Genomic DNA, 20,352 nt, shown 5'->3' with positions numbered 1-20,352 from the left:
CTCTTCAGGGTCCCCAGTGAAAAACGGGGAGAGAATAAGGGAATTGTTACACGCCATCCAAATGCCAGCCGAAATTGCAGTGGTAAAGTGTAGTGCTCATACAAAAGGACAGGACTATGTTTCTCTGGGAAATGCATATGCGGATCAAGTCGCAAGATTTTGTGCCTTGAACTGTATATTGCTCAGGGATGAATGGAATTTGATAAGTGAACCAGAACTAGAGCCAGCTGAAGCATTTGCCTTGAAGGTCGTAGATACAATGGATGAACTTAAAGCATTACAGAATAGTGTCGTGGAGGATGAAAGAGTTTCCTGGATTAAGTCACAATGTACAAAGAGACCAGATGAGTTATGGGTTTCAAATGAGGGAAAATTTGTTTTACCAAATAGTCTCTTATCGCAGCTAGCGCGGTTCTATCATGGGCAGGCTCACCTAGGGAGAGATGCCATGATAAGATTGTTCAAAACTGATTGGTTTAACCCCAGATTCCGTCAAGCTGCAGAAGCAGTTTGCCATTGATGTGTCATTTGCCAGCAGATGAACCCAGGGAAGGGAACGGTTGTGAACATGAGCCACATTGGCAGGGCAAGTGGCCCTTTCAGCAGAATGCAGATGGACTTTATTGAGATGCCTGTGCAGGGAGGTCTGAAGTATGTGTTGGTGATTGTGTGCATTTTTAGTCACTGGATTGAAGCATACCCCACACGTAGGAATGACAGCCTTACAGTTGCAAAACTCTTGTTGAGGGAGTTGATACCACGTTTCGGATTCCCGATCTCTTTAGAATCAGATAGAGGAAGTCACTTCAATAACGAGGTGATAAAGTTACTTTGCGCAGCGCTGAACATTGAGCAAAAACTGCATTGTAGCTATCGCCCTGAAGCCTCAGGACTGGTGGAGCAGATGAATGGTACACTGAAATCAAGAATGGCGAAAATATTGGCATCGACAAATTTGAAATGGCCTGACGCATTGCCTTTGGTATTAATGTCAATGAGAAACACCCCTGACAGAAAGACTGGATTGTCCCCGCACGAAATTCTCATGGGCAGGGCCATGAGACTTCCTGCAGTTCCCGCAAACGCGCTTTTGAATATTACAGATGATATGGTGTTAGACTACTGCAAAGGTCTGGCTGACGTGGTTCGCTCTTTCTCTCACCAGGTGGAAGCAACCACCTTGCCACCGATCCAAGGTCCAGGACACACACTGAAAGCAGGTGACTGGGTCGTGATAAAGAAGCACGTGAGGAAGTCGTGTCTGGAACCCCGTTGGAAAGGCCCTTTCCAAGTGATCCTGACGACCACTACCGCTGTGAAGTGTGCGGGAGTTCCCAACTGGATTCACGCCAGTCACACAAAGAAGGTGTTGTGTCCCACAGATGAGGAAGTTGAAGCGCTGAAACTGCCAGTAACTGATAACACAGTGCCGAGCGCTGAGACAGAGCAAAACAGAACTAGAAGCGAACAGGCAGAAACAGGAGAGAGAGAAATATTCTCTGAGGACGAAACAACAGATTCACTTGGGGAAGACCAAGGAGAAACCTCAGACAGCGACGAAGCAGCTGAAGGTGACAAAGAGCCTGAAGCAGCTGAGGGTAGCAAAGAGCCTGAAGCAGCTGAAGGTGACAAAGAGCCTGAAGCAGCTGAAAGTGATAAAGAGTCTGACGAAAATAACGGTGACGAAGGGCTCGAAAGAGGTGAAAAAGCAGGAGAGCCTGATCAGAGGAGGGCTTTCCCAGAAGCAGACGGTACAGAAAAAGAAAAGAAAAACCTGATTGACTCCCCAGAAGGAGGGGACAAGGCAAAACAGGACGAAACTGTTCAAAGTTCCTCAGAAGAGATCGCAGGTCCATCAAGTGGACACAGTGCAAAGAGGAGACTAAGTATATCACCAGTAAAACCAAGAACTAGAGAAAATTTGAACGACAGAGAAAGGCCAAGAGTGAAAGAGAAAAGAAAAGAAGTGTCTGTCGTGGTACCAACCTCAGGTGAAGAAAAAGACTTGGCCAAAGAGGAAAGTACCAGTGAGGCAGAATCAAAGAGAGATGCAAAATTGAAAAGGAAAAGGATACCAAACAGGAGATATTCCGGTCCAGAATGGGCATATGCAATCAATGACGACTGGACTGACGAATTTGTATCTCTTAGCCTCGAGAACGAAGAAGAAGAGATACCAATAGAAAAGAAAAGTTTTATGGACACTGTTGATTGAAAGGGTGATAAATGACATTGCTTGCTATGATCTAACGTGATACAACCAGCTGAGACATTGCTAAACCGGATGAGACATTTGATAACTTGATAAGACTTTGATAACCTGATTGACTCTTAAACCCGATTTGAGACAACGTTGCTAACTGAAGAAAAAAAAAGAAAAAAAACTGAGTTATTGCCGAATTGAGACAAACGCTGCTAACCGATAAGTGACTGGGCTCCTGAAGAAAACTGTGTGAACTTTGCGCTCGTTCAGCTTTGTAACTAATTGCTAAATCGTTTTCTTTATAGGTGCTTCCAGCTCTCTGATTCTATACAGATCATGGCTACATAAAACAGTAGAGTGAAATATTGTAAATATGCGTGTATAGGCTTGATAGCTGCATGTGTACTAATAATAATGGCAATAGTGCTTGCAACACGTGGAAAGGGTGAGAATGAGAAAATTGATGCTTCTACTTTTGCTCCTGTTACTGTCACTGAACTAACTGCATTGAAAAGACTAGAATTAGATGAGAGACACTTGCATGATAAGAAGGAACTTTCGTATAACGTTTTCTATCGCTTGCTAACAGAATATGTTGAGACTATGGATGCGAAAGATTGTTATGTGTGTACACAGATACCGACATCGGTAAAGGAAGGGGTGACTTATCACCACATGCCTCTTACATATGGGATTACATGTAGTATAGTAACTTCTAGATTTTATGGTCAAACAAACATACAGTATTTTTACTCGAATTATGATGTTACCTTTGCATATGTTCCTATAATAACGCAGCTAAGCCAGATTGCCAAAGATTGGGATGCTAAAATAATGAGGGAATTTTTCGAGCCAATGCAACCTTTTGAAACAGCTCACGCACATAGGGAAAATCTTACCTGCTCGCTCTCTGCAGTAGAAATAAGCTTTTTAGATCGCACAGATGATAGAAGGGCACAAATGAATGCGAAATTAGAAAAAGAGTTAAGTAAGAGGACTTCAGTAGATCATTATGCTTTTGCCGCAATAAGAACACAAGGGAGAATAGCTTTAGATGCTTGGCATGTAGGGAAATTTTGTATATATCGTGGTGAATCTTATTATGACAACATTTTTGTGGGAGCGAGTGAATGTAAACATACGTTTATCTTTAAGGCCAAATGGACATTCATGCTGAACGGACTTGACCCTGTCATACCAGGTGTATATTACATTTGTGGGCATAATGCCTATTATCGTCTTCCAAAAGGGTGGTGGGGGAGATGTTATTTGGGTATAGTGTTCCCAAAGGTTTATCAACTGGATGACCCATCGGTAATTTCAAAGACGCCTGGATCCCATCGTATCCAGAAAAGAGAGACCGCAGCTGCTGTGTTAGGAGATATATTTGGAGCCATGATTCCTTCATTGGGAGTCGTGTTGGATTCCATCAAAATAAGAAAGTTGTTTACTATAGTGGATAACATGTTGACAAAGTTTTCAGGTGCTATAATCCTGATGGATGCTGAACTTGCAGCAGAAAGAGCTATGACTCTTCAAAACAGGCTTGCCCTAGACATTCTTTTAGCAAAGGATGGCGGCGTTTGCAAAATGCTTGGTGCGCGTCACTGTTGTACGTATATACCTGACAACAGTGTGAAAATTAAAACAATGCTTGCTAATCTAACGAAAGAGAGTTCAGACTTGAAGGAATTGAAAGAACCAGGAGTTTGGGAGAAGGTTGGAAAGGGAATTGCTTCAGTGGGAAATTGGCTTGGTGGCATTTGGAATGGAATATTGCTAAAAATAATACAGGGAATATTAATAGTACTGATTTGCATCTTTGGGATTTGGGGAATAAAAAGGGGAATATTAATGATCATGGCAAGAATTAAAAGAAGGAAGGAAGAGAAAATGATGAAAAGAATGGCAGAAGAGTACAAAGAAAGAACAAGGGGAACTAAAAGGAAAAGAGAACTGACAGAATTTTAGTGGAATAAAATTTGTGGGAATAGTTTGTGTGATGACAAGTAGTCATCAGAGGAGGGATTGATGACGCGGAAATGAAGGTTTTACATTTATTAGCGCATAAACGTAGTACTGCAATAATCAAGTGTGACTTTAACTGAATTAATAAAGATTGTACGGGGACAAAATGTGCCCTCAGAGTAGTTTGCCAACATTTATAAGCGTGCTTTATATAACGTGATGTATTAGAATTGTACGAATTTGCCATAATCGCAAACGTGTGCCATGATTTGCTTGTTTGAAATGTTTTAGCTTAGCATAACTTTAGTGGAGGCTTCGGCCTAGTTGCCTGGTCTCACGGTTTAGATGCTCGTGTTTTTCCAATGTGCTAATAAACGTGTATTTCTGCTTGAAGCTGTACTTTTCCACTGAGATCGTTCACATGCTTATCTTTAAGGTTTCGTGCCAGCCTGGCATCTTCTTCTTTGCTCCAAGGTCAATCTGCAGGTGCGGACAATGGAAGCTCTGAAAGTGAGTTAATTGGTATAATATGTTGCAACTTACGTACCCGTCTCCAAGGATAATGTATGCCTAGGTAGAAGCTTGAGAACTGTTGTTTTTGATTGGACAATTTGAAGCCAACCTATGAACCCTCCAATGGAAGACCCTACTGGATTTGAACTGTTGTCTATTTAAACCAGGTGCACAAGAAGAAAGCAGCCTTTTGTACCCTTTACAGCCATTGCCCGCCTTTAGCCATTTTGCAGGACATTGCAGCCATTATGGCCCATCTTGCCGACTTCGTCATTTTGCCATCTTCTACGATGCCAATTGATGTCCGATGCAATTTTGAATGAGACTTTGATGCTTTCTCTAATCGAGAGAAAGAGACTTTAAATAATTCTTGCCCTAGAGACTTTAACTTTGAACTGTCCCTTTGCATGAAGTAGTAGTTTATCTTGCCGCCGTGAGGCAATTGCCCCGTCCACTTTGCCCCTTTGCCCCGTCCCATGCTGATCGGAAAACCGGTACCTGTGAGACGAAGACTTCCTTGAATGCTGATTGTAATTGGTAAATATGAAAGGAAATTGTACAATTGCATTGTGTTTCTTTTAGGTAACCAACTGCTGATTTTGATAAGAGCCCTAGCTAGGAGTTTTCTAAATTAATGTTACTAAATTGCTTTTGCATGAAGTCCCACATGCAGATGCTAATTCGAGGTTAGATGAGGAATCATTGGTGCACAATGCAATTTGAGACCTTGTTATGCTGACTAATGTATTCAATTAGCTCATTACAGATTATAGTTTTAGTGGTTTGCGTTGCTATTATCGAATGCATCGTTATTCAAATACTGCATAGATTGCATCTTTTCCGCCGTTATGGACAGCTATTAATGTTCATTTACATATATCAATTGGTGTTGAGACACTTCTATATTGTGCTAGCTTTGTTAATATAGGGAAATAAATTCATTAACTTTGAATAAACTGGTGTGGTTATTCATGGCCGAAAGGTCATGGTTCGCCGAAATGTATTCTGGATTAATTGTTAAGTGTTATGTTGATCACGGTATTGCTTATGTTCGTTATTGATTAGATTAGATTGATTGATCTCGGGTGAAGAGAGTCCCACTTAGTCAAAAGATTCATCGACCCGAAGAGCGTCCAAACACAGGTAAATTATTAGGGATGAACGCTCTACCAGTCCCTAATTTTAAAACTCTTTTACAGTCTCCTTCTAAGTAAACTCCTAAACCGTGGACTCCCAAGAAATCGGCTGATGGGCGCTGCTGTTGTTTTCCTTCATTCTGCTTAGATCACCTTCAAATGGAAGGTTTAACAAATAATTTGTTCTCCCCACACGGTCACCACGCTGTTCTCTCTGCAAAATAAAATTGAACCTCTGTTAAATAAAGATTTAAAGCAAATTATCTATCTTCCCAAATAAAGTTGGTAAATGTGTTCTTCACAGTTATTTTAAATATCAGGTTTAAAATAAACAAGTGACGCACTCGGCAGGATTCGAACCTGCGCAGGGAACCCCCAATGGATTTCAAACCCATCACCTTAAGCACTCGGCCATAACTACGAGCTCTCATCATCCCATACCGAAAGTTTATATCACAACAGAATTGTGCAAAATGGCCGTGCATACCTATATATAACTCCATTTAGTAGGATATCTAACTGTGTGCAAAGGGCACATTGCTATGTTTCTGTCTAAGCTTTGCTTTAGGTCTGAGGTCTTAAGAACCAAAGCAGCCTCCACGCACACTTGTCGGCACAAAAAAACAAGCATTTGCAATGCGAAAGGTCTCATATTTGTGAGAGTTAGAGCTATTGGTGTTGCAAATGACAATGTCTTTTACCTAGGTTTTGGTTTTCTTTGGGAAAATTTGATGTGTCCACGTTGTGTTTTGGGCACTTCCTGTCGCGGGTGATAGGCCTACCCACACAAGTGAGGTACCATTTTTATCGGGAGACTTGAGGAAACATAGAATAGCAAAACAAGTGTTACTGCCCCTTGTCTTTATCTACATTTTTTCCTTCCAAATATAAGACAGTGTGTAAAAAAGACGTCTATTTGAGAAATGCCCTTTAATTTGCATGCTAGTGTGGGCACCCCAGAATTCAGAGATGTGCAAATAACCACTGCTCCTCAACACCTTATCTTCTGCCCATTTTGGAAATAGAAAGGTTTTCTTGATACCTATTTTTCACTCTTTATACTTCGGCAAATTAATTGCTGTACACCTGGTATAGAAAGAAAACCCACTGCAAGGTGCAGCTCATTTTTTTTCTCTGGATACCTAGGGTCCTTGATGAACCTACAAGCCCTATATATCCCCGCAACCAGAAGAGTCCAGCAGATGTAACGGTATATTGCCTTCAAAATTCTGACATTGCAGAAAAAAGTTACAGAGTAAAACGTAGAGAAAAATTGCTGTTTTTTTCATCTCAATTTCAATCTTGTTTTTTATTTCAGTTGTTATTTTCTGTAGGAAACCCTTGTAAGATCTACACAAGTTACCCATTGCTGAATTCAGAATGTTGTCTTCTTTTCAAAAATGTTTAGGTTACTGAGATCCAGCATTGGTTTGACACCCATTTCTGTCACTGACTGGAAGGAGGCTAAAACACACAGAATCGTAAAAATGGGGTATGTCCCAGTAAAATGCTAAAATTGAGTTGAAAAATTGGGTTTTCTGATTCCAGTCTGCCTGTCCCTGAAAGCTGGGAAGCTGGTGATTTTAGCAGTGCAAACCCTTTGTGGGTGCCAATTTCAGGGACAAAAACCACAAGCCTTCTTCTACAGCCCTTTTTTCCATTTTTTTTTTTAAAACTACATTTTCACTGTATTTTGGCTAATTTCTTGGTCTCCTTCAGGGGAACCCACAAAGTCTGGGTACCTCTAGAATCCCTAGGATGTTGGAAAAAAAGGACGCAAATTTGGCGTGGGTAGCTTATGTGGACAAAAATGTATGATGGCCTAAGCGCCCCCTGCCCCAAATAGCCAAAAAAATGCCTGGCACCTGAGGGGGAAAAGGCCTGGCAGCGAAGGGGTTAAAATGCACTATTTTATTCCAATTTCTTCACTTAGCTTCAGATGAACTATTGTTCCCTCCCACCCCCTCCTTTCATAGTGCACCAGCCACCACTGCCTGGGGTGAGACAGATTGTTTTCGATTGCAGTATGGCAGATTGTTTTGGATTGCAGTGTGGTAGTTTGTTTTGGATTGGAGTGCAGCAGATTGCAGTGGGGTAGATTGTTTTGAATTGGAGTAGGGGAGATTGTTTTGAAGTGGATTAGGGCAGATTGGAGTGGTCAGATTGTTTTGGATCGGAGTAGGACAGATTGTTTTGGAGTGGTGCAGATTGTTTTTTATTAGAGTGGGGCAAATTGGAGTGAGACAGATTTGATAGGGGTGGCTGGAGAGGATTGGAGTGGGATGAGTTAGAGTGGATTGGATTCGGGTGAGTGATTTGGACTGGAGTAAGGTGGATTAGTGTGGGTGAAGTGGTCTGGATGGGGGTGGATTGTAGTGGGGCAGATTGGAGTGGGGTGGATTGAAGTGTACCGCAGGATTATGTGTCAAAGCATAATTTCAGAATTTACACATAATAAAGAAACACTGTTGCTTTGCAATATTTTAAACAAGCTAATCGTCATCTTTTGAGAAGAGCGCCCACGAACAAAAGCAAAAGAAAACATGCGTGGAACGTGGGAAAAGACGATTTGGCAAAATAAAAGAAAGTTAGATTTAAATTTAAAACTTAACAGTTTTGGTTGCCCTGCTGGGCATGTTTTTGCCAGTCACAAGCCTTCTGTTTGCAGGGCACTAGAAGGTAAAAGGAAAAAATAGTACCTTGATCAGGTGGGGAGCAGCGGTCAGGCACTGATTAAGCTGAATCAATCAACGCTTGGTCGCTGCTCTACAGAGAGGAACGGAAATGATGCAAGACATGCCTTGATGAATTAGGAAACTGTAAAGAAGAGTGCCACATAAATAAAAAAATGGTGAGAGACATGCGGGCTCCAAGCCCTTTACTGAATACTACAGAGTCTATCAAGCGAGACCCTAAAAAGTTCAGTTAGTTAAAATAAACAAACATTGTTACTTCTAAATATCAATATTCCAAGGACGCCTACATGGTCCTCAAGCAAAAAGTTCCTAGTGCATGGACGGCCTTATGGTAGTTCTGAAGAGAGGCAAAGGACTTGGTCAGACGGTGGCCTTGTTGGTGTGGTAGGGAGGCAATACCTCAAACGTTATTACTGGGGTAGGGGAGCTTGCAATTCGGAGTAATGAAAATTATCACAAAGCAATCAAGTAATTCCACATCAAAATAACAAGCGTGCGGGCTGACAACCATGCTCTCAGCATCAACGAGCGCAGAGTGAAGTGAATTTTACCATCCTCTGTGCATTTTTATTGCGAGGCTCATTTACATTTGACTTGGCGCGCAGAACGAGTGAGAACCCGGTCAATAGAAACAAAAATCATCTATTTAAAAAGTTTAGTTTCACGTGGGCCTGTTGTGCTTACTTCTTTCAGAATAGCTTTTGAACCTCTGTCCTGTGTGTGTCTGTGACTGTCACGTGAAAGGCAGTCAGAGCATCCAGGTGGGCCCCATGTCACCTGGGGCACCGCCCACCAGTGCTGGAGTTTTAAACAGCACCCGGTTGCATTTTGGGACTTGTGCCTTTTCAATGTGAGCTCAAAGACGGGAGCCTGTGAAATTCTGTTGGCTAAAAAATATTAACAGCGGAATGTGAATAGGCCACACAAGACATGACGTCACTGGAAAGCTAAACAGTATGTTGGGGAGACTGGGTGCGGCAATAGGGCTGATGTCATGAATACGTGCAACTCCTCGGTTATTTTTGAATGAACTGCTCATTCATTAGATCCCACCCTAAGAAATGACCCCACCAGTATGAACATTTGTTTCATTAGAAAATGATGGAGTCACGTTGCCTATGTAGAGCAGGTGCTTATACCTTGGTTGGAAGTCATTGCTCGGAGAGTGTCTTTTAAGGTGATTGCACTAGGTCCGAGCAGGTGGGAGAAGACTTGTGCAGTGACTGAGTAAGAGAGATAACCTTCAATTACCACATCACCCTCCCGACATTGTAATCATGTCCTTTAAACGGTTTATCGACTCGACTTTCCACACTAAGTGCCAAGACGCAGGGTTTCGGTGCTCATGAAGTGCACAGACACACAGAAAGCTGAAGGTAGCGTGGCCGAGTGGTCTAAGGTTCCAGTCTCTTTGGAGGCGTGGGTTTGAATCCCACCGCTGCCAGAGATGGATTTTAACAGATCTTAATGACGCATCTCCTTCCTGCCCCTTCAATTTGCATACACAGTAGGGTGACCACCCGTCCATAAATTTCACGGACTGTCCGTAATTTCGCCCTGCTGTCCGTTGTCCGTGATGAAATCTTTACGGACGTCATTTGTCTGTAATTTTATCCTTTCACCTAAAGGGCAACAGAGGCAGGGCGAAATTAGGGGCAGAGGAGTTTCCCCAGCTGGGTGGAAGGCAGGGGGTCTCCTGTGCTCTTAGGGAGGGAGGGGCAGACAGATAAGAAAAGGCCTTCTTGCCAGGGGGTCTCCTTCCCTAAAGACATGCAAATGTGGGCAACTGGTAAATCTGCAAATACAAAGGGGCTTGAAAACCTGCATTGACTTTACTAAAAGGAGTCACTTGAAGTTTTCTGGTGGCAAAGATATTTTTTTCAGAGAGGTATTGTAATGGTGTTCCAAGTTGAGCTGTGGAGTGTGTGGTTTTAATGTAGTGTTATACATTTTTTTTGCACTAGGTATAAACTGTATATTATTCAAATCTGTATCTAAGAAGCACTGTTTTTTTTTAACCAAAATGTATTTGCGCATTTTGTAGCAGCCTTTATTATGATGTAATTGTATTTTTTATACTTCTTTCAGGTACTTCGGTACCTCATAGTACTAACAAACATTGGCAAAGCAATAGGTCTCATCTACGAAAGAGTTATTGGCTTTGCTAATGTGTTTTAGCCATTAGCCATGTTATACACCAGAGTAGCTGCAGTTCAGCATGGCTTAAAGCTAGTGGCATAGTGGTGTGGAGTGGAGTAGAGTAGCATAGGAGCAGTGGCGTAGAGCCCAGTGGTGCAAAGTACAGTGCTGTGGGGTACAGTGCAGTTGTTTAGAGTGCTTTAGAGTAGAGTGCAGTGGTTTAGAGTGCAGTGGCATGGAGTGGCATGGGACAGAGTAGAGTGGCATAGAGTGCAGTGGAGTAGAGTGGCATACAATAGAGTGGCAGAGAGAGCAGTAGTGTAGAGTGGTGCAGTGGCATAGATTGCAGAGTAGACTCACGTTGCAGGGAGTGCAGTGGTGTAGTGTAGAGTGGTGCAAAGTAGGGCAAAGTGCTGTAGAGTGGAGTGATGCAGAGTAGAGTGGCATAGAGTGCAGTGGCATAGAATGCAGTAGTACATAGTACATTGGTGTATAGTACGGTGGTGGAGAGTGCAACACTGCAGAGTAGAGTGTCAGTGCAGTGATGCTGTGTGGAGTAGAGTGGCACAGAGCAGTGGCGTAGAGTACAGTGGTACAGAGTAGAGGGCAGTGGTGTACAGTGCAGTTGTTTAGAGTGCATTGGCGCAGAGTGCAGTGGCATAGACTGGCATGGGGGTAGAGTTACATAGAGTGCAGTGGAGTAGAGTGGCATACAATAGAGTAGCAGAGAGTGCAGTAATGCAGAGTGGTGCAGTGTCATAGAGTGCAGAGTAGACTCATGTGGCATAGAGTGTAGTGGTGTAGAGTGGTGCAGAGTGGAGTATTGAGAGTGGTGTAGAGTAGAGTATAGTGCCTAGAGTGCAGTGGCATAGAGTAGAGTGGTGTAGAGTGCAGAGTTGCAGAGTAGAGTGTCAGTGCAGTGGTGTAGAGTGGTACAGAGAACAGTGGCATAGAGTACAGTGGTGCAGAGTAAAGGGCAGTGCAGTTGTTTAGAGTCCACTGGTGTAGAGTGCAGTTGCATAGAGTGGCATTGGGCAGAGTAGAGTGCCATAGAATGCAGTAGAATAGAGTATATTGGTGCAAAATGCAGTAGTACAGAGCAGAATGGTGTAGAGTATAGTGGCGGTCAGAGCAGTGTTGCAGAGTGTCAGCTTGCAGTGGTGTAGAGTGCATTGAACTAGAGTGCAGTGGTCAGAGTTGTATAGAGTACAGTGGCGTAGAATAGATTGTTTCAGAGTAGAGTGCAGTTGCATAGAGTGGAGAGGTGCAGGGTAGAGTGCAGTGGCATAGAATGCAGTGGCACAGAGTGCAGTGGCATAAAGTAGATTATTTACCAATAGAGTGAGGTGGCTTAGAGTGGAGAAGTGCAGGTTAGAGTGGAGGTGCATAAAGTGGCATAGAGTGTGATGGCATAGAGTAAAGTAGTGTAGAGTGCTGTGTCATAGAGTGCAGAGGTGCAGAGTAGATTAGAATGATGTACAGTGTATTGATGTAGAGTGCAGGGGCATAGAGTTGAGTGTTACAGAGGAAAGTGCATTAGCATAGAGTGTATTAGCTTAGAGTGCAGTGGCGTACAGTGCAGCGTTGCAGAGTGGCAGAGAGTGGAGTTGTGCGGATTAGATTGGTGTTGCCTAGACTGGAGTGGTACGGCGTGCAGACGAGCAGAGCGCAGTGGTGTAGAGAGGCGTAAAGTGCAGTGGCTTAGAGTAGAGTAGTACAGAGTAGAGTAGAGAGGCATAGTGTGAAGTAGCATAGAGAGCAGTGGCATAATGTGGAGTGGTTCCGAATGGAGAAGAGTGCAGTGGCATGGAGTGGCGTAAAGTGGAGTGATACAGAGTAGGGTGCAGTGGTGTGGAGTGGTGCAGAGCAGAGTGGAGTGGAGCATGCATGGTGTGGTAACAAACTGCCATTACAGACAACACATTTTTGATTGAAATGACCATTACATTTGCACAGATATACAGTTTTTCAAATCAAACTATATTGTGCAGAGACGATGATGTGTGGAAATTGCATCACCTAATGCAATGATTTGTTTTAATCATGTAAAGGTATTTGTTTCCAGCACAGTTCAGAATTAACAAAAATGTGCTTGATTTGTACTTCTAATTCTGATATATTCTGAAGTCTATTTAAATGTTGTCATGTGATAGAAAAAACTCTTTCCTAACCCCAGTATGCAGCAAGATTGGCACATAAATCCTCTCACTTTGAAGTCAGAGAAAGGAAAGTAAACACTAAGTTCCCACCAAAGACAGCGCCTGACATTTGACTTTGTTATTTGAATGCACAGCAAATATGGTAAGATAAGAACAAGATTTACAGGCCTGTTTACAGAAAGGGAGCACTCAGCAGGATACTGTAAACAAGGTTTTGGCAAGGGAAGGGACGAAGACCTGGAGTGGTTTCCATGTTGCAGGATAGGTCTGTATACCCATTCCATCAGTTTGCCACCATTTCCTATGGTACAGAGCTTCTGGCACACCTCTTGTAGGGTTAGTGCTAGGTAGCAGACATGAAATAGGGCATTTAATGATTATTTAAGTTGGTTGTAAGTAAGGAGTTGACCGGGGTGAAGATGGTAGTCTGCCACAAGGGTCTGGAAATTTAGTAGCTCACTGTTCAGAAACAAAGTCCCCAATTTTAAGACACCTGCAACATGCCATTGATGGAGTTTCTCTGAGCACAGCCATCCTGTGCGAGTGGGAAGGCTTAGCAAAGGTAGTGCAGGAGCATAGGGTTTCTTCGTGTCAGTGAGTTTACAGGTTCTGGCAAGGCAAGAGAAAGCCATGCATGATAACCCCGGATGGTGATCCATGGAATGGTCAGTAGGAAACGATGAGCAGTGCATTAAGCCTTCCTTAATAGTCTTTACTGGTAAACCCCTTCTCATGCAGGGAGGTGGGCAGAAAGGCAGTGAGCCACCCATTGGACATCTGCAGCTAAATAAAAGCATTCTAAGTCCAGAAGATCTAATCCACCCGCAGTCACAGTTAGCTTTAGAGTGGAAAGAGCTCCTGATGGCGCCGCAGCGACCAAATCAGATGTGTGGCCTGTCTGAAGAAGGATTGAAGGACGAGCAGGGGAAGGTTTGCAAAATAATACTATCATTGGGGTAGCACACCATCTTCGCTAGTGCCACATGGCCTCTACAGAAAGCAGAAGAGAAGACCAAAAAGCAAACTGGGCTTGGAGGGACCATTCGCTCTGCCAAGATTTTCATCCTGGAAAACAGTGTAAGAATGGTAGATATTAATCACTAGGTATCAAAAGGTAACTGGTTCCCAGTTCAATCTGAGATCTAATTGTGTATGAAGGCGAAAACAGTGCCATATGTTAAAGAAACACTAATTACATTTTAAAATTTGTAAATTTTGTTTGTGCAATTTACATCCCAAATATTTTGAAGATTCTATGTGTACTTGACACTTAGGGATAACCCAGATCTCTAGTTTGGCTTTTGCTCAATTTCAAAACCATATAAAGACATGGACTAAGCGGGCAATTGCCTTGCACAACCTTGCAAGGGGTCTGGCCCCTGCTCACCCTTCACAAGCACTAACAGCGAACCATTGCACCAGAAGAGTTTGCCAAGGTGGATGGGTGTTGATAGTTCAACCACTTGACAGTGCCCCTTCTGTTTCGCTCCTGTGTGCAGAGACAACTCCCCAGGTACCCAATACCTTCAAATAGTCTTGGTGGACCCATCTTGTCTGATTTTAGGAATCGTCCCACCTTGTTCTTCTCTTCTTTATTTATCCACTTGTTAGCAACAACCCTTTGAATTACTTGCCGTGGTCCCCCCTTTTGATCTCAATTTCATCCTACTCTTTTATTATCTTTGGTTGGTAGTCTGGGCTCCCATTTCTAAGATAAATGTAGAGTCCCAAACATACACTCTAGTGCAGTGAAACTACATTCAAGTTATGGGTACATCACATCCTGTCATTAGGTGTGAGACTGTCACCCACACCATCTGCCCTGCCTCTTTAAAAAAAAATAGGTTGAAAGTCCATGGGCGGTTGGGGTAAGCAAGATGTTTTTGTGCAATTTGTTTAAACTAGCATAAGGTTAATTACCTTAATGTTTCCCAAACTGTTTGCCAGGGGTTTTGAAATGTTCAGAAACATAATCAAAATTTTGCTGTTACTTTCTCTTCAGGAAAGATCGGGTAGATTTGGTAGGGGTGATGGCCTTGCTGTGAAGGGCATTAATTTACTACTGAACAAGGACATAATGTGACACCTGAATGTAGTACACCAGGAGGCACTCACAAAAGGTCCACAGTGAATAGTGCTATGTTAAAAAAGAGTAAATAAATGCACTGACAACATAGTGAGGCATGGCCTCTCTTGCGTGTGTCTGTAAAACTGATGTTTGTTCTTGAATTTTTGTCCTGAATTTTGACCCTTTGTCCTGAATTTTTGTCCTGAATTTTGACCCTTTGTCCTGAATTTTTTACAGTCCTGTCCAGAATTTGCCTCAGTGCCAGGTGGTCACCCTAATACACAGTGACTCTACCAATAGGTCCCTAATTTTAAAACTCTTTTACAGTCTCCTTCTAAGTAAACTCCTAAACCGTGGACTGCCAAGAAATCGGCTGATGGGCGCTGCTGTTGTTTTCCTTCATTCTGCTTAGATCACCTTCAAATGGAAGGTTTAACAAATAATTTGTTCTCCCCACGCGGTCACCCCGCTCTTCTCTCTGCAAAATAAAATCGAACCTCTGCTAAATAAAGATTTGAAGCAAATTATCTATCTTCCCAAATAAAGTTGGTAAATGTGTTCTTCACAGTTATTTTAAATATCATGTTTAAAATAAACAAGCGACCTACTCGGCAGGATTTGAACCTGCGCAGAGATCCCCCAATGGATTTCAAGCTCATCACCTTAACTACTCGGCCATAACTAGGACCTCTCATCAACCCATACCGAAACTTTATATCACAACAGAATTTTGCAAAATGGCCGTGCATACCTATATATAACTCCATTTAGTAGGATCTCTAACTGTGTGCAAAGGGCACATTGCTATGTTTCTGTCTAAGCTTTGCTTTAGGTCTGAGGTCTTAAGAACCAAAGCAGGCTCCACGCACACTTGTCTGCACAAAAAAACAAGCATTTGCAATGCGAAAGGTCTCACATTTGGGAGAGTTAGAGCTATTGCCGTTGCAAATGACAATGTCTTTTACCTAGGTTTTGGTTTTCTTTGGGAAAATTTGATGTGTTCCCGTTGTGTTTTGGGGCACTTCCTGTCGCGGGCGTTAGGCCATCCCACACAAGTGAGGTACCATTTTTATCGGGAGACTTGAGGAAACATAGAATAGCAAAACAAGTGTTACTGCCCCTTGTCTTTATCTACATTTTTTCCTTCCAAAATATATACAGTATGTAAAAAAGACATCTATTTGAGAAATGCCCTTTAATTCGCATGCTAGTGTGGGCACCCCAGAATTCAGAGATGTGCGAATAACCACTGCTCCTCAACACCTTATCTTGTGCCCATTTTGGAAATAGAAAGGTTTTCTTGATACCTATTTTTCACTCTTTATACTTCGGCAAATTAATTGCTGAATACCCGGTATAGAAAGAAAACCCACTGCAAGGTGCAGCTCATTTATTTTCTCTGGATACCTAGGGTTCTTGATGAACCTACAAGCCCTATATATCCCCGCAACCAGAACAGTCCAGCAGACGTAACGGTATATTGCTTTAAAAATTCTGACATTGCAGATAAAAATTACAGAGTAAAACGTAGAGAAAAATGGCTGTTTGTTTTCACCTCAATTTCAATATATTTAATTTATTTCAGTTGTTATTTTCTGTAGGTAACCCTTGTAAGATCTACACAAGTTACCCATTGCTGAATTCAGAATGTTGTCTTCTTTTCAAAAAATTTTAGGTTACTGGGATCCAGCATTGGTTTCCCACCCATTTCTGTCACTGACTGGAAGGAGGCTAAAAGCACACAAAATCGTAAAAATGGGGTATGTCCCAGTAAAATGCCAAAATTGAGTTGAAAAATTGGGTTTTCTGGTTCAAGTCTGCCTGTACCTGAAAGCTGGGAAGCTGGTGATTTTAGCACTGCAAACCCTTTGTGGATGCCAATTTCAGGGACAAAAACCACAAGCCTTCTTCTCCAGCCCTTTTTTCCATTTTTTTTGTAAAAATAAATTTTTACTGTATTTTGGCTAATTTCTTGGTCTCCTTCAGGGGAACCCAAAAAGTCTGGGTACCTCTAGAATCCCTTGGATGTTGGAAAAAAAGGACGCAAATTTGGCGTGGGTAGCTTATGTGGACAAAAATGTATGATGGCCTAAGCGCGCCCTGCCCCAAATAGCCAAAAAAATGCCTGGCACCTGAGGGGGAAAAGGCCTGGCAGCGAAGGGGTTAAAATGCACTATTTTATTCCAATTTCTTCACTTAGCTTCAGATGAACTATTGTTCCCTCCCACACCCTCCTTTCAAAGTGCACCAGCCACCACTGCCTGGGGTGGGACAGATTGTTTTCGATTGCAGTATGGCAGATTGTTTTGGATTGCAGTGTGGAAGTTTGTTTTGGATTGGAGTGCAGCAGATTGCAGTGGGGTAGATTGTTTTGAAATGGAGTAGGGGAGATTGTTTTGAAGGGGAGTCGGGCAGATTGGAGTGGGGCAGATTGTTTTGGATTGGAGTGGGACAGATTGTTTTGGAGTGGTGCAGATTGTTTTTTATTAGAGTGGGGCAAATTGGAGTGAGACAGATTTGATAGGGTTGGCTGGAGAAGGTTGGAGTGGGATGAGTTAGAGTGGATTGGATTCGGGTGAGTGATTTGGACTGGAGTGAGGTGGATTAGTGTGGGTGAAGTGGTCTGGATGGGGGTGGATTGTAGTGGGGCAGATTGGAGTGGGGTGGATTGAAGTATACCGCAGGATTATGTGTCAAAGCATAATTTCAGAACTTACACATAATAAAGAACAACTGTTGCTTTGCAATATTTTAAACAAGCTAATCGTCATCTTTTGAGAAGAGCGCCCACGAACAAAAACAAAAGAAAACATGCGTGGAACGTGGGAAAAGACGATTTGGCAAAATAAAAGAAAGTTAGATTTAAATTTAAAACTTAACAGTTTTGGTTGACCTGCTGGTCATGTTTTTGCCAGTCACAAGCCTTCTGTTTGCAGGGCACTAGAAGGTAAAAGGAAAAAATAGTACCTTGATCAGGTGGGGAGCAGCGGTCAGGCACTGATTAAGCTGAATCAATCAACGCTTGGTCGCTGCTCTACAGAGATGAACAGAAATTATGCAAGACATGCCTTGATGAATTAGGAAACTGTAAAGAAGAGTGCCACATAAATAAAAAAATGGTGAGAGACATGCGGGCTCCAAGCCCTTTACTGAATACTACAGAATCTATCAAGCGAGACCCTAAAAAGTTCAGTTAGTTAAAATAAACAAACATTGTTACTTCTAGATATCAATATTCCAAGGACGCCTAGATGGTCGTCAAGCAAAAAGTTCCTAGTGCATGGAGGGCCTTATGGTAGTTCTGAAGAGAGGCAAAGGACTTGGTCAGACGGTGGCCTTGTTGGTGTGGTAGGGAAGCAATACCTCAAACGTTATTACTGGGGTACGGGAGCTTCCAATTCGGAGTAATGAAAATTATCACAAAGCAATCAAGTAATTCCACATCAAAATAACAAGCGTGCGGGCTGACAACCATGCTCTCAGCATCAACGAGCGCAGAATGAAGTGAATTTTACCATCCTCTGTGCATTTTTATTGCAAGGCTCATTTACATTTGACTTGGCGCGCAGAACGAGTGAGAGCCCGGTCAATAGAAACAAAAATCATCTATTTAAAAAGTTTAGTTTCACGTGGGCCTGTTGTGCTTACTTCTTTCAGAATAGTTTTGAACCTCTGTCCTGTGTGTGTCTGTGACTGTCACGTGAAAGGCAGTCAGAGCATCCAGGTGGGCCCCATGTCACCTGGGGCACCGCCCACCAGTGCTGGAGTTTTAAACAGCACCCGGTTGCATTTTGGGACTTGTGCCTTTTCAATGTGAGCTCAAAGACCGGGAAGTGTGGAATTCTGTTGGCTAAAAAATATTAACAGCGGAATGTGAATAGGCCACACAAGACATGACGTCACTGGAAAGCTAAACAGTATGTTGGGGAGACTGGGTGCGGCAATAGGGCTCATGTCATGAATACGTGCAACTCCTCGGTTATTTTTGAATGAACTGCTCATTCATTAGATCCCACCCTAAGAAATGAGCCCACCAGTATGAACACTTGTTTCATTAGAAAATGATGGAGTCACATTGCCTATGTAGAGCAGGTGCTTATACCTTGGTTGGAAGTCATTGCTCGGAGAGTGTTGTCTTTTAAGGTGATTGCACTAGGTCCGAGCAGGTGGGAGAAGACTTGTGCAGTGACTGAGTAAGAGAGATAACCTTCAATTACCACATCACCCTCCCGACATTGTAATCATGTCCTTTAAACGGTTTATCGACTCGACTTTCCACACTAAGTGCCAGGACGCAAGGTTTCGGTGCTCATGAAGTGCACAGACACACAGAAAACTGAAGGAAGCGTGGCCGAGCGGTCTAAGGCGCTGGATTTAGGCTCCAGTCTCTTTGGAGGCGTGGGTTCGAATCCCACCGCTGCCAGAGATGGATTTTAATGACACATCAATTTGCATACACGGTGACTCTACCATACGTCCCTAATTTTAAAAGTTACACTTCACTCTTTTACAGTCTCTTTCTAAATAAACTCCTAAACCGTGGACTCCAAGAAATCGGCTGATGGGCGCTGCTGTTGTTTTGCTTCTTTCTGCTTAGATAACTTTACAATACCTTCAAATGTAAGGTTTAACAAATAATATGTTCTCTCTGTGAGGCCACCCCGCTCTTCTCTCTGCAAGATAAGATCAAACCTCTGTGAAATAAACATTCAAAATACATTTCTATCTCCACAAATAATGTTGGTAAAATGTGTTCTTGACAGTTATTTAAAACCTGATGCTAAATGATTACCGTAGCCGGCAGGATTGGAGCCTGCGCGGGGAAACATCAATGGATTTTAAATCCATCGTATTAACCGCTCGGTCAGGACTCCACTTAATAGGATCTCTAATTGTGAACAAAGGGCGCATTGCTATGTTTCTGTCTAAGAACACAATTAAGCTTTGCTTTAGGTCAGAGCTCTTAAGAACCAAAGCAGGCTCAACGCACACTTGTGTGCACAAAAAAAAAAAAAAAGCAGTTGCAATGCAAAAGGTCTCACATTTGTGAGAGTTAGAGCTATTGGCGTTGCAAATGACAATGTGGGTCATTACAACCCTGGCGGACGGTGTTAAAGCGGCGGTAAGACCGCAAACAGGCCGGCGGAAAAAAAAAGGGAATTATTACGGTGGCGGAAACCGCCAACATAGACAGCCACTTTAACACTCCAACCGCCACGGTGGTAGAGACAAACAGCGCAGCGGTCACCGCCAACAGACCGGCGGAAGACAAAGTACCGCCCACAGTATTACAACAGGCCAATCCCCCACCTTTTCCGGGGCGGATTCACCGTGGATAAAAACACAGCGGAAACAGACATTTCAATGGGAAAACGCTCACCTCTACACACTCCACAAGGAAGGAGGACACCATGGAGCCGGAACTCCAAATACTCCCTGCGATAGTGTTCCTGCTCCTCTACGAACATCA

General features: G+C 42.9%; 1 non-coding gene across 1 annotated transcript; it reads left to right on the top strand.

Moving 5' to 3' along the window:
* Positions 1–19,223: 19,223 nt before the first annotated feature.
* On the top strand, positions 19,224–19,305 carry TRNAL-UAG (transfer RNA leucine (anticodon UAG)). The gene has a single exon. It is a non-coding gene; the product is annotated as a tRNA-Leu (tRNA).
* Positions 19,306–20,352: the final 1,047 nt, after the last annotated feature.

The sequence above is a fragment of the Pleurodeles waltl genome, chromosome 12 (genome assembly GCF_031143425.1).
Source record: "Pleurodeles waltl isolate 20211129_DDA chromosome 12, aPleWal1.hap1.20221129, whole genome shotgun sequence".
In the NCBI taxonomy this organism is placed as follows: domain Eukaryota; kingdom Metazoa; phylum Chordata; class Amphibia; order Caudata; family Salamandridae; genus Pleurodeles; species Pleurodeles waltl.
Note: the sequence above shows the minus strand (reverse complement) of the source record. Positions and strands in the feature narration are given on the sequence as shown.